Genomic DNA, 14760 nt, shown 5'->3' with positions numbered 1-14760 from the left:
GATCTTCACATACCACCGTAGAAAGAATGGTATTCCACAAATGTAATCTGCTGACAACTTCAAACAACGTGACATGACACTACGGTCGAGTCATTATTCGAACCGTTTTTTCCACAACCAGCCTCAGCGCATATTGCGAGGCGGTTTCCTCGGCACGTCTTGTCGAAACAGAGATCATGTCCCCTTATCACGGGATTCCCATCAATGCGGGTATGGGTAACCCTACCGCTCCATCAATCGCGGTTTTTGGGAAATAATCGCTCTCCAACGGGCAAGTGGGGAGGCGCTCCGTCTTCGAGGCCTCTATAAAGGGATAAGGTTTTCCCCATTTTTACCCATGCCTTCTTCCTCCTCTGCTTATCCATTCTCGTCCCCTCGAGCTCCAGCGCCCTAGTTCACACCTTCCCCACATAGACAAACATGTCCGGAGCAGGGGGCAAGTGGGTGGCCTCCAACGTGAAGGAGAAGCATATCACGAAACTCCGGGCGGCAATGGGGGTGGTTCTACATCACCGAGCCACACAACGCCAACTGGGCGGCGGCCCCCGGATTTCGATCCAGAATTCCCTTGCGGCTCACCTCCTGGGAAAAGAAGGGCATGGTCTGGGGCGAGCTTGCGGAGCTGACCGGACTTCAGAACTGCATCAAAAATATGATTGACAAGAAAATCAAGCTTGTCAACATAGTCCAGGTCATGCTCGTCTGCCGAATTCTTCCGTGCCAAAGACGGTCTTTTAATCTGTGGGAGTTCGTCCCGACTGAACACCAGACACTTCAAGAGCTCTACGGCACGACACACAAGGACACGTGGAAGGTGCTGTTCAAGGCCTCCAAAATACCTCCTCCCACATCTGAGGACCACAAACTCCACGCCGCACCCCCCCCCCCCCCGTTCGGTGAGTTTTCTAACCATCACCAGATGTAGTGTTCCCAGCATACTCATGGGAGGATATTAAGATATCGTGTGTACTTAATCAAGAGTACGTGCAGACAGCAGAGTGAATATTAAGATATAGTGTGTACTTAAGATATCCGGCTCCATTGCCATAAGGTCCGGCAACCGCTCTCCTGATGGAGAGGCTAGTCCCGGCGCCCTATAAGGTGCTGGGGAAGAAGGCCGAAAAGAAACCCCCGGAGACCAGGAAGGGTCTCCGGCGTAAGGTCGTACTGGACGCCTCATCCCAAGATGATGAGGCACACTTCTCCCATGAAGGGGAGGGGGAGAAAGAAAGGGCCGCCCCATCCGGGGAGGCCGAAGGGTCTAAAAAGGCGGCCCAGGGGACCAGGAAAGGTCCCCGGCGCAAGGCCGTCGTAGGCCCGTCGTCCGAGGACGACGAGGCAGATTCCTCCCACAGAGGCGGGGAGGATCACGAAGAAATGCCACCTCCCCGCACTGGGGATGAGAAGAAAAGGAAATCTGCCCCAGAGGGGGAGGCTAGGACACCCAAGAAGGGAAAGGTGTCCCTTCCGGATTATTCCACCACGGCCGCCTACATCAAGGAGGAGTGGCTGCCCAGGAGGAAGCCCCTAGTAAGATCGTAAGTATCCGTACTTCCATTGTATTTTAGTGTGACTTTGCTTCATAGTCTGTTATAACGCCGAACACGCATATGCTGTCCGGCCAGGGCCAATCCCGAGGTATCCTCTTCAGATGGGTCTTTGAGCGATTCGGCGATGAATTCGCTTCCAACGACCACTTCCCCTCGGCCCGCGGATGACACAGAGGTGTTATCCCAAAGGCTACCTGAGCAAGGGAGGCGACTCTGGAGACCCCCAAGGCGAAACCCCAGACGCCGGGCACACGGGGTGCAAGATCCCCGTAGATTGTGCAGACGGGAGCCGCAGGAAGTCGGGCTCCCAGCCGGACACTGTACCGGAACCTCCAAAGGCTCCGGATTCGGGCAGGCAGCCCCTTGCTAAGGCGGGTGGGCCGTCCGTGCCGATGACTTCCGTTACGCCAGAGGCGTCGGATAGTCTGCTGGAAGCGCTTCGCGGCACTTCCATGGATGAAGAGCACCGTACTCTTATGAGTGCGGTGATTCAGAAGGTTCTGTCCGCCAAGAGCGGACTAACCGAAGCCTGCACCAGCCTCCTAACAGGCTTTGAGGTAAGTAATAAAAAATGTGTGAAATTATCACCCGATAGGTAGTAGCCCCTGATACTCTGTTTGGTGTTCGGAACGAAAAGCCAAACGGAGGGTCAATTTTAATCCGCATGAGTCTAATATTAGGTGTCTATGTGAATAAACAGGCGGTGTTGCTTGCTGCTGCTGCCCGCATGAAGGAAGTCTCCGGACTCAAGCGGGACCTGGAGCAGACCCAGGGAGAGCTTAGCCTCATGAAGAGGCAGCTCGAGGAGAACAAAGGTGAGTGATACCCCGTTCATATATCACAAAGAAAAAAATTGATGACGCTAAAAAAACGTCATGATTTTGCAATAGGGGCCACGACCGAAGTGGCGTCCCTGAAGAAAGCGCTATCCGAGGCCGAAAACAAGGCGGCCGTGGAGCGTATTGAGTGTGAAAAACAAAATGCGAGGGTGGGCGAGGTACAGCAAGAGCTCCAGGAGCTTGGCAAGAAGTTCGAGTACTTGGAGCGTGACTTCAAGACGAAGGAGTCTGAGCTTGCGAAGGCCCTTTTGAGCATAAAAGACGCCAAGGCCGAAGCCGAAAAGGCCCAGCAGGGAATCCAGGCGGCCAAGAAGATAGTGGTGGGTAAGACATTCTTTATGCAAAGAAAGCATGTGGAGGAGACATTTCTTTTACTTACCTGAATTCGGAGCTCCGGGGGCATTCGCAGATCTGCCACGCAACATATCAGATGCCGTGGAGTTCTACCGTGCCGAAGAGGGGAGCTCAACGGAGAAGTTGTTCTGGTCCAAGTATGCTGGGGCCGAACATCCGATGCCTCTGAGCGACCAACTGAAGCAACTGGTTGAACTCCATAGGGCGGCCGAAGTGGCTACGAAAGGTTTCATAGTCCGGATGTGGCCTGGTGAGCCCTTGCCCGCCAGCTAGTTTGGCCTGATAAAGCGGATGGTGAATGCCTGTCCGCGGTTCGAAGTGATCAAGCGATCCATTTGCATTGAGGGTGCCCGCCGGGCTTTTGCTCATGCGAAGGTGCTTTGGGGCAAGCTGGATGCGGAGAAGCTGGTGAAGGATGGACCGCCGGAGGGCAAGGCGCATCGCTGTTCCGAAAAATATTATGATGGCATTATGAAAGGTGCTCGCCTCGTGGCCGATGAATGTACCAAGGACACGATCCTCAAGTGAATGTACTCCTATCGTACTTGTAATGCAAAGACGAAGTTATTTGCGCTATATAGTGTTTTGTTGATTTAAAATATTACCCTCTGTGCGGTTGTTTATAAAACTCTGAAAGTAGGCCAGTCGTCGGCTTCCGCCCCCACGTAACTAGTACTGGCGTGTTCGTGGAAAACCATTGTCTCCCCTTCATCGTATTATCCATCTAGCATAAGTGTTGATGATGGTTCTGTACTCCCTGTTGTTGCATGTGGCTCTACTTCCCTTCCTCCCTTTCATCTCAATGAAATACTCATCTCTCCCGGCATCATACAAAACTTTATCTTTGTCCGTCGTTTTACCCGTGACAATTGATGTATTGTAGCTTTTGACCCATTTGGCTTCTCTATGAAGGACATGGCAACGGGAAACGTGCTCATGAGGTCCAGTAGCTGCAGCGATCTATACCGTTCCTTCAAAATAATGGCGGCTCTCGCGCGTTCGCCGTTTCAAGCAATGGGGACATGTGGCACTTGCGGCTTGGCCACCGTAGTCGTGTTTTCCTTTCCATTTTAGCTTCAAACTTTCTTGATTCATGTAATAATAACTCTCAAGGTTCTGCGGTGTGTGAATCTTGTCAAATTGGCAAGCAACCACGTTTACCCTTTCCTAATTTTGTTTCTCGTACTACTGCTCCTTTCCAACTAGTTCATTGCGATCTATGGACGTCTCCTGTGTGTAGTTTCTCTGGTTACCAATACTATCTCATTGTGCTTGTCGATTACACGCATTATTCTTGGGCTTTCCCTTTAGGCGACAAAAGTGACGCCATTGCCACCTTACAATGTTTTTCTCTTATGTTCTCACCCAATATAACCTCTCTATCAAATGTGTGTAGTGCGACAATGGCGGAGAGTTTCTCTCTCACACGCCCTCCGCGACCACTTCTCCCTCCTCGGTGTCTCCTTGCGCCTCTCGTGTCCTCACATGTTGTCGCAGAACGGCAAGGCCAAACGGCTTTTGCACACCACCAACGATGTTCTCTGCACCCTCCTTATTCACGCCCACATGCCGCCCGAGTATTGGGTCAAAGCTCTCCACATTGCCAACCACCTCATCTACCGACGCCCCTCTTCCGTTGTCAACAAATTCACACCATATTTTCTCCTCCATGGCCACCATCCCACGTATGACCACTTACGCATTTTTGGGTGCTTGTGTTTTCCCAACCTCACTCACCTAACGCCACGCAAACTCGCCTCCCCATCCACTCCCTGTGTGCACGTTGGCTACCCACTAGAGCACAAATGATACCGATGCCTTAAACATCATACTTGACACGTCTATATCTCCAGTCACGTCATTTTGGCGAAGCCAGATTTCCCTTCACCACACCGAATCCCCCAACCCCTCCACCCACACCGGATCCTGCTCCCCACCTGGTGCCTACCCAAATCCCACCTACCTCTTACGATCCTCCGCAGGTCGTCCCGGGATCGGTGCCGCTGCTTCTGGCACCGCGCATCCCTCCGCCTTCCCCCGCCCCACGCCTCCCCATACCACCTGACCCAACCATCCCACATGGCTCGCCCGGTCCCGCTCCTCAACCACGCAGCCCCAACCCTGTCATGCCACCTGGCCCAACCACCCCACACGACGCACCTGCCCCCACACCCGGCCCCTCCCCCATCGCTGCCTCACCTCCCACCTTGCCTTGATCCTCCCCGGATCACGCGCCTGACTCATCACCTGGCGCGACCCCACCACTTCCCTTCCCATCCCGCGCATCCGCCACTCCAACAGCGCCAGTTCAGCTGCCGCTTCCCCCGCGTGTCATCCGGGTACAGCCACCCGCGAACCTGCACCCCATGCATACGCGCTCTAAGTCCGGGTTCTCCCTTCCAAAAACACAAGTTAGCCTCTGTGTAACCACGCCGATCAGCCCCATTCCTTCTTCCTACCGCGTTGCACTTAATGATACAAACTGGGCCACTGTTATGCTTGATGAATATAATGTGTTGTCGCAGAATGACACTTGGTCGTTGGTCACTCGTCCTGCAGGTGCAATGTGGTGAGCGGGAAATGGATATCCTGGCACAAGTACAACACGGACAGCTCCTTGGCTTGGTACAAGGTGCGATGGGTGCTCCGTGGCTTCACCCAATAAGCCGGGGTCAACTACAGCGAGACGTTCAGTCCCGTCCTCAAGCCCGCCATAGTATGCGTCGTCCTCAGCCTCGCCAGCAGCAGCTCGTGGCCCATACATCAACTCGACGTCAAGAATGCCTTCCTCCATGGGCATCTCGTCGATACGGTGTATAGCACACAGCCTACCGGCTTTGTCGATGCGCCGCGCCCCCGGGATGTGTGTCATCTCAATCGGTCACTCTATGGGCTCAAGCAAGCCCCGATGGCATGGTTCTCGTGGTTCACTTTGTACCTCTACACCCTCAGCTTCCAAGGCTCCAAGGCAGACTCTCCCTATTTTCGCTTCATCGCGGTACTGCCATGGCTTACCTACTTCTCTACGTAGATGATATTATCCTCACCGCCATCACGCCCGCCTTACTACAGTCCATCATCGCCTCTCTCCACCATGAGTTCTCTATGACAGACATGGGCTCTATCCACCATTTCCTTGGCATAAACGTACACCACACATCCACTGGTCTCCACCTCTCCCAGGAGCAGTATGCGCTCGACATCTTGGATCGCGCCGGCATGCTTAACTGCAAACTTGTTTCCACCCCCGTCGACACCACATCCAAACACTCTGCCACTGATGGACCCGCCTTCCATGATCCATCACTGTATCGCAGTCTCGCCGGTGCCCTCGAGTATCTTACTCTCACTCCACCGGATCTGTCTTATGTTGTGGAGCAGTGTTGTTTTTTTATGCATGATCCCCGGGACGATCGATATCAGATGGTGAAGAGGATCCTTCGTTATGTTCGAGGGACAACTCACCTCGGCTTACACATCTTCAGCTCCACCTCCACTGACCTGATAGCCTACTCAGATGCGGACTGGGCAGGGTGCCCGAACACCCGCAAGTCTACGTCCGGCTTTGCGATGTACCTTGGCTCCAACCTTGTCAGCTGGTCCTTGAAGTGCCGGACCACAGTCTCCCGCTCAAGCACGGAGGCCGAGTACAAGGGCATCACCAATGCTGTCGGCGAGGCATCCTGGCTCTATCAGCTCCTCGCCGAACTTCGCCGCTCGTCGTCACGCGCCACCGTCGTCTATTGTGACAACATCTCCGTCATGTACATGTCGAGCAACCCCGTTCAGCACCAGCGGATGAAGCACATCCAGATCGACCTCCACTTAATGCAAGAGCGTGTATCTCTCGGTGAGCTGCGTGTCCTGCATGTGCCGACCACATCGCGGTTCGTCGATATCTTCACCAAGGGGCTACCTACGAGCATGTTCGTCGACTTTCGCTCCATCCTCGACATTAGCGAGCACCACGCTTCGGTTGTGGGGGGGTTTTGGAAACGTGACATGCACTCGCACCCATGTGTGCAACGAGGCCGCCCGAGTCCTACGGTGCCCACGCTCCCGCGCATGTCGCCTTTGCCCACGAAGCCACACACGGCGTGATCTCTGTTTCTGTTATAATAGTAGGCCACTACTCCTCGTGTGCATCAGTGTATATAAACACTTGTAACCTATGATGATGATATATATAGAGTTCATCTATCTTACTATGTTGAAATATATTGCCCGCCTCCATCCATCAGTTCAGACTTTTGGATGAGTTGGCTGGAGCATGAATACAATATGGTATCAGAGCCAAGAGGTCTTGAGTTCAAGACCCTGCCAACACAATATTAAATAAAATGATTATGCAGCCTAGATCGATCCCACGTCTAAGGACTAAAATATCCTAGACATGAGGGGGAGTGTTGAAATATATTGCCCACCTCCCTCCATCAGCTCCGACTTCTGGATGAGTTGGCTGGAGCATGAATTCTTGCTAAGAGAGATTGGCTAGAAAAAGCATGTTCTTCTAGTTTTTGTGAAAATAATGATGAAGATCTTAAAGTGATTGGTGTGACTCCTATTGACTCTTTTGCCAATATAAAAGTTGATAAAGATGGGACTCGAGATGAGTCAACTTGAGCTAGAAGGCATCCCAATAATTTGGAGGGTGAAGGTCGGACGGAGTTTAACATAAAGCTCCAAGGGAGTGTCAACAGTCTTCTCATCATTGAGTTGAGCTCGAGTGATCAAGTCATGATGTTATTTGATCTGAGATACCAAATATCCACGAGCAGAATGTGCGACCTCCAAGCCAAGAAAAGGCTTAGGGCGCTTCAGCGATGAAAAAAATGATAAAAGTGAGATTGGCGAGGTCAAAACTATAAGTAGTGATGAACCCGCTCTTTAGGATTTCAAGAACTTTAATTATGATAATTTTTCTTTGATTGATTGTATTTGCTTGTTGCAATCCATGCTTAATTCACCTCATGCTTATAGTCAAAATAAGGCTTTTACTAAACATATTGTTGATGCTATGATGAAATCTTTTGAAGAAAAACTAGAGTTGGAATTTTCAATCCCTAGAGAGCTTTATGATGAATGGGAACATATTATTAAGATTAAAATTAAAGATTATGAGTGTAATGCTTTGTGTGATTTGGGTGCTAGTGTTTCCACTATTCCAAAAACTCTTTGTGATGTGTTAGGTTTTCACAAGTATGATGATTGTTCTTTGAATTTGCACTTAGCGGATTCCACTATTAAGAAACCTATGGGAAGGATTTATGATGTTCTTATTGTTGCAAATAGGAATTATGTTCTCCTAGATTTTATTGTGCTTGATATAGATTGCAATCCTACTTGCCCTATTATTCTTGGTAGACTGTTCCTTAGAACGATTGGTGCAATTATTGATATGAAAGAAGGAAACATTAGATATCTATTTCTGTCAAGGCATGGGACACTTTCCTAGAAAGCAAATTAGGTTACCATATGAATCTATTATGAGGGCTACTTATGGATTAAATACCAACCATGACAATACCTAGATCTATTGCAATATGCCTAGCTAGGGGCGTTAAACAATAGCGCTTGTTGGGAGTTAATCCAATTACTTTTTGCTTCTGTTGTTGAATAAATATACAATATTACTTCCATATTAATTGTGTTTTAGTGTTTTAATTAGTGTTTGAGCCAAGTAAGATCTTTGGGATGGCTTATAGTGATAGTTGATTTGATTTTGCTGAAAAACAGAAACTTTTGAGTCCAGTAATAGAATTTTGAAAATTCACAAAAGTGACGAAAAATTGTGAATTGTTTACACACTATTGATATACAAATTTCCTATGTTGTCCGAGTTTTTCAGAATTTTTGGAGTTACATAAGTATGAGCAATATTCTGATCTTCGCAGACTGTTCTGTTTTTGACAGATTCTGTTTCCTATGCATTGTTCCCTTACTTTGTTGAAGCTATGGGTAGTATCGGGGGGTATGAACCATGGTGAAGTTGTACTACAGTAGATATAATGCTAATATGAGTTTAGAATGAGTTCATAACAGAACCTAAAGTGGAGTTTGCTTTTATTATACTAATGGAGATCACAAGTTTTTTAAGTTTTGTGTTGTGAAGTTTTCAAGTTTTGGGTAAGGTTTTGATGGACTACAGAATAAGTAGAGGCAAAATCCTAAGCTTGGGGATTCCCAAGGCACCCCAGGGTAATATTCAAGGACAACCAAGCATCTAAGCTTGGGGATGCCCCGGATGGCATCCCCTCTTTTCTCTTCAATCCATCGGTAAATTTACTTGAGGCTATATTTTTATTCACCACATGATATGTGTTTTGCTTGGAGCGTCTTGTATTATATGAGTATTTGCTTTTTAGTTTACCTCAATCATCCTTGTTGTGCACACATTTTGAGAGGAACACACATTAATCGTGAATTTATTAGAATAATCTATGTGCTTCACTTATATCTTTCGAGCTAGGTTGTTGCTCTAGTACTTCACGTATATCTTTTTAGAGCACGACGATGGTTTTATTTTGTAGAAATTGATGAATTCTCAGGCTTCACTTACATTATTTTGAGAGTCTTAAAAATAGTATGGAAATTTTCTTAGGTTATGAATTTGGTCCTAATATGATGTGTATGCAAGAGGGATATAATAAAAACTTTCATAAAGATCATTGAATATATGAGAAGTTTGATTCCTTGCATTTGTTTTGAGATATAAAGATGGTGATCTTAGAGTCATGCTAGTTGGTAATTGTGGATTGTAGAAATACTTGTGTTAAAGTTTGCGATTCCCGAAGCATGCACGTATGGTCTAATGTTATGTGATGAAGTTGGAGCATGATTTACTTCTTATTGTCTTCGTTATGAGTGGCGGTCAGGGATGAGCAATGGTCTTTTCCTACCAATCTATCCCCCTAGGAGCATGCATATTAGTACTTTGCTTTGATGGCTAATTAATTTTTGCAATAAGTATGTGAGTTCTTTATGACTAATCTTGAGTCCATGGATTATACGCACTCTCACCCTTTCACCATTGCTTGCCTCTCTAGTACCGCATAACTCTTGCTGGTGCATTAGACCCATCATATACCCTTCCTCAGAATAGTCACCATACCTACCTATTATGGCATTTCCATGGCCATTCGGAGATATATTGTCATGCAACTTCCATCGTTCCGTTTATTATGACACATAACATCATTGTCATATTGCTTTGCATAATCATATAGTTGACATAGTATTCGTGGCTTGGCCACCATTCATATTTTTTATATATGTCACGCTAGATCATTGCACATCTCGGTACATCATCGTAGGCATTCATATAGAGTCATATCTTTGTTCAAGTATCGATTTGTAAGTAAATTAAAGTGTGTTGATCATCATTATTAGAGCATTGTCCCAAGTGAGGAAAGGATGATGGAGACTATGATCCCCCCACAAGTTGGGATGAGGCTCCAGACGAAAAGTAAAAAAAAGAGGCCAAAGATCCCAAAACAAAAGAAAAGAATGAGAGAGAAAGAGAGAAGGGACAATGTTACTATCCTTTTACCACAATTGTGCTTCGAAAATAGCACCATGTTCTTCATGATAGAGAGTCTCCTGTTTTATCACTTTCATATACTAGTGGGAATTATTATTCATTATAGAACCTGGCTTGCAAATTCCAGTGATGGGCTTCCTCAAATTGCCCTAGGTCTTCGTGAGCAAGCAAGTTGGATGCACACCCACTTAGTTTTCTTTTGAGATTTCATACACATATAGCTCTAGTGCATGCATAGCATGGCAATCCCTACTCACTTGCATTGATATGATTTGATGGGCATCTCCATAGCCCATTAATTTGCCTAGTTGATGTGAGACTTTCTCCATTTTTGTCTTCTCCTCACAACCTCCACCATATTCTATTCCACATATAGTGCTATATCCATGGCTCACGCCAATGTATTGCGTGAAAGTTGAAAAAAGCTTGAGAACATTAAAAGTATGAAACAATTGCTTGGCTTGTAATCGGGGTTGTGCATGGTAAATACTTTGTGTGATGAAGATAGAGAATGACAAGATTATATGATTTTGTAGGTATAACTTTCTTTAGCCATGATATTTTGAGAAGACATGATTGCTTTATTAGTATGCTTGAAGTATTATTGTTTTTACGTCAATATTAAACTTTTGCTTTGAATGTTATGGATTTGGATATTCATGCCACAATAAGAAAAATGACATTGATAAATATGTTAGGTATCATTCCACATAAGTTTTTTTTATTTTTATCATTTACCTACTTGAGGACGAGCAGGAATTAAGCTTGGGGATGCTTGATACGTCTCCAACGTATCTATAATTTTTTATTGTTCCATACTGTTATATTATCTATCTTGGATGTTTTATATGCTATTGTATATCATTTTTTGGGACAAACCTATTAACCTAGCGCCCTGTGCGAGTTGTTGTTTTTCCTTGTTTTTGTCTTTTACAAAAAATCAATACCAAACGGAACGAAACTTTTTGAGGATTTGTATTGGAACAGAAGACAACCACGAAGCTTCGGGAAGTGGCCAGAAGACTCACGAGGGGGCCACAAGCCCTAGGGGCGCCCCTAGGCTTGTGGGCCCCTCGTGGACCTTCTAACCTTAATCTCGGCTCTATAAATACCAAATATTCCCCCTACGTCAGAGGGCACACCAAAAAATACTTTTCCACCGTTGCATGCTTCGGTTCGTGAGATACCATCTTGGGGCATTTTCCGGCACTCTGCCAAAGGGGGATTCGATCACGGAGGGCCTCTACACCAACCTTGTTGCCCTTCCGATGATGTGTGAGTAGTTTACTGATACGTCTCCAACGTATCTATAATTTTTAATTGTTCCATGCTATTATAATACCTGTTTTGGATGTTTAATGGGCATTTTTACGCTATTTTATATTATTGGGACTAACCTATTAGCCGAGGGCCCAGTGCCAGTTTTTTTTTGCCTATTTTAGAGTTTTGCAGGAAAGGAATACCAAATGGAGTTCAAATGGAATTAAACCTTCGCGATGATCTTTCTTGGACCCAAAGACTTGGAGATGAAGTCGGAGATGCAACGAGGAAGACACGAGGCAGGAGGGCGTGCCCAAACCCTCGTGGGCCCATCGTGGCTCCCCTGGCCTAGTTCCTTCGCCTATATATACTCTGATACCCTGAAAACATCAGAAGGAGCCATGAAACCACTTTTTCGCCGCCGCAACCTTCTGTACCCGTGAGATCCCATCTAGGGACCTTTTCCGACATCCTGCCAGAGGGGGATTCGATCATGGAGGGCTTCTACATCAACACCATTACCTCTCTGATGAAGCGTGAGTAGTTTACCACAGACCTTTGGGTCCATAGTTACTATCTAGATGGCTTCTTCTCTCTCTTTGATTCTCTGTACCATGTTATCTTTGATGTTCTTGGAGATCTATTCGATGTAATATTCTTTTGCACTGTGTTTAGCGAGACCCGATGAATTGTGGATTTATGATCAAGATTATCTATGAATATTATCTGGTTCTTCTCTGAGTTCTTATAAGCATGGATTGATATCTTTGCAAGTCTCTTCGAATTATCGGTTTAGTTTGGCCTACTAGATTGATCTTTCTTGCAATGCGAGAAGGGCTTAGCTTTGGGTTCAATCTTGCGGTGTCCATTCCCAGTGATAGTAGGGGCAGGAAGGCATGTGCTGTATTGTTGCCATCGAGGATAACAAGATGGGATTTTCATCATATTGCTTGAGTTAGTTCCTCTACATCATGTTATCTTGCTTAATGTGTTACTCCATTCTTTATGAATTTAATACTCTAGATGCATGCTGGATAGCGGTCGATTTGTGGTGTAATAGTAGTAGATGCAGGCAGGAGTCGGTCTACTTGACACGGACGTGATGCCTATGTTCATGATCATTGCCTTAGATATCGTCATGACTATGCGCTTTTCTATCAATTGCTCGGCAGTAATTTGTTCACCCACCGTAATATTTGATATCTTGAGAGAAGCCACTTCTAGAACCTATGGCCCATGGGTCTCTTTTCCATATTATTGAATCTCGTTTACATCTTGCTAGTACGATATACTATTTTGCAATCTTTACTATACAATCTATAAACCAAAAATACCAAAAATATTTATTTGTCGTTTATCTATCTCTATCAGATCTCACTTTTGCAAGTGACCATGAAGGGATTGACAACCCGTTTATCATGTTGGGTGCAAGTTGTTGATTGTTTGTGCAGGTATTTGGTGGCTTGTGCGTTATCTCCTACTGGATTGATACCTTGTTTCTCAAAACTAAGGGAAATACTTGCGCTACTTTGCTGCATCACCCTTTCCTCTTCAAGGGAAAACCAACGTAAGCTCAAGAGGTAGCAAGAAGGATTTCTGGCGCCGTTACCGGGGAGATCTAAGTCAAGTCAAGCCATACCAAGTACCCATCATAAACTCTCGTCCCTTTCATTACATAATTCGCCATTTGCCTCTTGTTTTCCTCTCCCCCACTTTTAAAATGATTTTCGAAAACCTTTGCCTTTTCTTTGCCCCTCTTTCGTTCGTCTCTTTTCGCTTGCTTCTTGTGTGCTCGTGTATTAGATCGCTTGATTCACCTTCATGGCTAGTCCTCCTATCGTCGTCAGTACTCCCGATAATGAAGTTCTGAATTTTAAACAAAGGGAGGGAGAAAATCTAAAAGATGCTTGGTACAGAATTTGCAATGCTCAAAATAGATCCACCAGAAAGCAATCAACTTCCGTTCTTCTCTGCATTTTTTATGCAGACATTACTCCTTAGAATAGATATGTTCTTGACATCATTACTGGAGGGAATTTCTTGGGAAGCCATACTTTTAATTCTTATAATGTCGTGATAGATTTGTTAGGCCCACCACCTCTTTTGGTCAATGGAACTATTTTAACCTTGGAACATGTGATGCAAAGACTTGATATTATTGAGAATAAAATTGCTATTGTAGAGTTAATAAAAAATCTGGATAAAAAGATTCATAATCAAATTACTCAATATGGATCTAAGGTAGGAGTTACGCTAAAGAATCTTAGAGAAAAGGAACCCATAGTTAACGAAAAGCTAGATCAAGATTCTACTAGAATTGATAAACTCGAAGATATTATTACCAACTTGGGTTCCGCTTTTTCTGCTCTCAAAAATACCAAAAATCTTCCTCCTGCCAAAGTTGCCAAGTTTATCTATGTTCCTAAGAATAAGGGTGAATCTTCTAGTAAGGAAAATGAAGATCTCAAATCAATAAGTGTTCACCCCCACCTTTTCAATATTATCAAGGAACCTTTTGCCACAAATGAATTTCTTGATTTCTTGCCTAGGAGTTTAATCATTGATAAAACCACAGAGTCTCCTAAAGATTATACGTGTCCAATTGAAGAATTGCATACCTAATATGGCAATACTTAGATCTATCCGTGTTTATATGCCTAGCTAGCGGCGTTAATCGATAGCGCTTGTTGGGAGGCAACCCAACTTTATTTTTGTTCTTTACTTTTTGCTCCTGTTTAGTAATAAATAATCTATCTAGCCTCTGGTTAGATGTGGTTTTATGTTTTAATTAGTGTTTGTGCCAAGTAAGACCTTTGGGATAACTTACAATGATAGATGTGTTGATCCTGCTAAAAATCAGAAACTTTTGCGCTTAGTAAATTAATTTTGAACACAGAAACGTGCTTTTGATATGATTCTTTTTGCTCTAGATTGGTACAGAAATTTCACGGGTTTTCCTAATTTGGTAGGATTTTTAGAGTTACAGAAGTATTCGAGAGTTACAGATTACTAGAGACTATTCTGTTTTTGACAAATTCTATTTTTCGCGTGTTGTTTGCTTATTTTGATGAATCTATGAGTATTATTGGGGGGGGGGGGGGTATGAACCATAGAGAAGTTGGAATACAGTATATTCTACACCAATATAAATAAAGAATAAGTTCACAACAGTACCTTAATGTGGTGATTTATTTTCCTATACTAACAGAGCTCATGA

Source organism: Triticum aestivum, chromosome 1B (assembly GCF_018294505.1).
Source record: "Triticum aestivum cultivar Chinese Spring chromosome 1B, IWGSC CS RefSeq v2.1, whole genome shotgun sequence".
NCBI lineage: Eukaryota > Viridiplantae > Streptophyta > Magnoliopsida > Poales > Poaceae > Triticum > Triticum aestivum.
Note: the sequence above shows the minus strand (reverse complement) of the source record.